Source organism: Hipposideros armiger, unplaced genomic scaffold, assembly GCF_001890085.2.
Source record: "Hipposideros armiger isolate ML-2016 unplaced genomic scaffold, ASM189008v1 scaffold_596, whole genome shotgun sequence".
Classification (NCBI taxonomy): Eukaryota; Metazoa; Chordata; class Mammalia; order Chiroptera; family Hipposideridae; genus Hipposideros; species Hipposideros armiger.
In genome coordinates, this window is record NW_017731946.1 from 706,044 (window position 1) to 709,519 (window position 3,476).

Here is a 3,476-nt window from a genome sequence, read left to right on the forward strand (position 1 = left end):
TGTTTGGGGGGTTGCTAAACAGCTTAGGGCCCCAGCAGAGCCCGTGTTTGCTGTTTGGGCTAAGTGACCCTTCCCGTGGTATGCACAGCTACTTGGAGTAGGTGGAAAACTGAACTGATGGCAGTCAGTCCATTTCTACATCTTGAGAATCTGCCCCAGGACACAGATGCTGTAAGTGGTGTTGCTGGGCTCAGAGCAGAGGGAGCAGGGGACGTTCACAACAGAGGAAGCAGGACCCAGGAACAAGCTCAAGCTCTGGCAGAGAGACCAGGAAAAATGGAGAGCACGGGGTACTGAGCTGTCTCCCGGGTGGACTTCAGGAAGCCTGGCTGGACGTGGGTTCCTGGATCAGAGAGACTGTCTATTACAGCCTCGCCGTAGATCCCAGGATCAAGTTTGTTTGATTCTGACCTTTACAATCTCTTGACTAAGATATCTGCTGGGCTAGAGCCTTCATTTTCCCTCGTGAACTCAGCGAAAACAGCCTTCATCATTAGTAGCTGAGACCATGTATTGCCCCACACGTTATTCTTTGCCATTGCGTGAGTAGAAAGCCGAGGAAGACATCGGGCCTTTCTTCAGGAGTTCTGTCTGCTCTGGGGACCGCCATGGTGTCCCCTGGCCAGGGAGCACTGTGTGAACACGCAGCTGTTGCTGGCTGCTCTGCGCAGTGCCTCTCTGTGACCCTGGAGGACCATCTCGTCCCCTTCTGGTCGGTCCATCCACTGGAGGCCGTCTTCCATCCTCTCTCCGTCTCCCTTATAACAGAAAAAATAGTGTCTCTATCCTAAGTCTTGTCACAGTCTGTTTGCCACCTTCCTCCTCATCTTCCTGTTTAACGATACCCTCGTCAGAAAAACATACACACCTGTTGACTGAATTGTAGCTCATTCAAGGAATTGGTCATACTTGAGATATACCCTGCTTGTCACACCTTTCTGCTTCCTTCCTCCCTCAACTTGACTGCTCCTGCCCTCCCTCCCAGTCCCATCTATACTTCCCTTTTCACCTTGAGGAGCTGTGTTCAAAGTGCTCGGTGGCTTGAAGAAAGTGAGGAGAAATAGAGTCCTTGCACTAATATTACAGACACACTTGATGTGGACAACAAGGTGAATAATACCTTGCAATATTTGGAAAGAGTTTTTCAAAAGTCTTACAATATTTTGCTAAAATGTAAAAAAAAAAAGTTTTTACATAAAAGCATAGCTAAGGCAAAAGGTAAAGTAAAAATAGAAGAATCCACCCAGAATGCTTAGAGATCTTCATCTATGAGGCAGGAAATAGGAAGGCAATGTGAATATGCTGTGTCTTCATTAGAGAAGTTTTCTTTAGTTTTAGTTAATTTTTGTTTATATTTTCCAGTGGAAGGAAGTGAAACTCCTAAGTGCATTTTTTATTGCTGATGTTTTTATATTTCTCATCCATACCCTAGTCCCCTTTTAGGTCTATTATTGTGTTGGTTGCCCTCCCCCTGCCAAAAAAATGTTTCCTCATGTTTTCTGGGTCCCTGAAGTGTCTAGGACAGAACATTCTAGACTTTGTACTCCAAAATCTAGACTCTAACTCTACCACTAAGTGTGTCCCTTATCCTATGCTTCCATTTCCTTCTCTAATCAGAGAGGGCAATTTGATTTGATAAGTTTTAAGGTCCTTTTTACCAAAATTTTGTGATTTCTTGGAAATGTTGTTTGCTGGAGTCACCCACACAGTTGGGAATGAAAAAAACTAATAGCATTACCCTGAGAGATCTGGATACAGATTATTACACTTTATTATATAGGCCATCAGGTTGTCATTCACACACTTCTGAGGTTTTAGAACAGGAAAATAGGTGGGGTTAACTTTGCGCATGAGAAACATCTTGGGTGAGCTATGATTTCAGTTAAAAGATGTGTTTTTGTGACGGGAGCACTGCTGAAGAACTGACGACTGTTTTGTATACTCCCTGCAAAAGTGCAGCCATGATTCTTTCCACCTGTAAGTAAGACGGCTTTGTTATTTATCTTCAGGACTTGTTCTGAGCCCGTTGCTTATTCTTGAATGCCAGAAGAAGTTTTCTCTAAGGCATAGGACTTGTGAAATTTTGAGGATAATTTCCCCAGATGTTGTACCAGGGTTTTATTTGTTATTTAAATAGCCATTGTGGTGATATAATTTTAGTAAATGGTCAGCATTGAGAATGCAAAAGAAAACAAAACAAAAATAGTGTCCTTAAATCTATATGTGTGTGTAGAAGTGCAGTTTAAAAAATGTTTTTTTTAGAATGATATTTAGGGTAAACAACTCAGGGCTGAAGGCAAGGAGACCAAGCTTTAGTTTGCTGCAGCCTAGGTGTGTCACCTTTGGCAATTTCTTTATATCAGGGTCCCATCTATAAAATGGGGACAACTTTTTTGCCCACATCCCAACAAGATATGATAAAGAAACAAGAGGTAAAAATGACAGGTTCTTCTTGAACTTAATTTTGGAGTTGCTTTGGAAGACTATTCAGTTCCATGTGAAATTTTTGGAAATGCTTATTAATATGGCTGTATGACTCAGAGGGTCCTATAATACAAATAATTAAAAATAAAGAAGAAAAATAGTCCTTGATTTTGATTCTGGGTGGCTAAGGAACCACGCTTTAACAAAACTCATTCACATCCAGTTAAAGCAATCAAAGGCCAGCTAACAAAGTTTTTACATTTCTGATTTTTAAAATGGCAATAGGAAAAAATGATAGCAATTTTAAAATGTCATCTGTTTTAAGCCAAATCACTTCATAGAACCCAACAGTTGTCGATAGAATTTGTAAAAAATAATCCAGGCTATTTCAGTTGTACTGTCCTGAATATAAATGATGGTCTTGATCCAGTCGTAGATAAAACTGGGCTGCTTGTTGTCAGAAATACAGACCAGGCAGAGCAAAGCAGAAAGCGCTTAGAAGCAGAAACCGGTGTCCCCACCTCCGATGGCAGGACAGATAAGCAGTGACTTAATAAGAACCTTTTTATTGATAGCAACATGAGCATCTGTTTGTCCCTTCTCCTGCAGTCAGAACTAGAAGAAAGGCTGTAAATTGTAACAAGAAAGATTCAGTTATACGTAAAATAAATAATGGTGAGGTTTGAGATCAGAACTTGATTGCCCAAGGGATGAAATAAGAGACTGCCTATTGGCCAGGATATTTCAAGGATCGTTCTGTCTGGCTTAGAAGGGCATGGATTTGATGAGCTCTCACTGTTCCTTCCAACTTCTGATCATTTGATTTCGATGATAAGAAGTACCTGTTTTCTTCTGCGTAAACTGTACCTAGACATGGCTCCATGTTTTTATGGGTAAAACTATGCGTGTTTACTGTTGACCAGAGAAAGCCAAGACATGCCTCAAGGTGTATTACTGCGAACCAAGAAAAAAAACAAAATGTTTGTATGTGTTTACCAGGCCAGAGTCATTTGCCAAATATATTTGTTGTTTGAAGGGCTGTCCTAGAAGTC

At 41.3% G+C, this 3,476-nt stretch overlaps 1 protein-coding gene across 1 annotated transcript in view; it reads left to right on the forward strand.

Annotated features, from left to right (window-relative positions):
- Nucleotides 1-1,906: 1,906 nt before the first annotated feature.
- LOC109371872 (tyrosine-protein kinase TXK-like) overlaps nucleotides 1,907-3,476 on the forward strand; it is an 80,587-nt gene continuing 79,017 nt past the window's right edge. The window contains exon 1 of the mRNA XM_019624621.1: nucleotides 1,907-1,977. The gene's annotated coding sequence lies outside the window, so the exon portion shown is untranslated. The remainder of the gene's footprint in view (nucleotides 1,978-3,476) is intronic.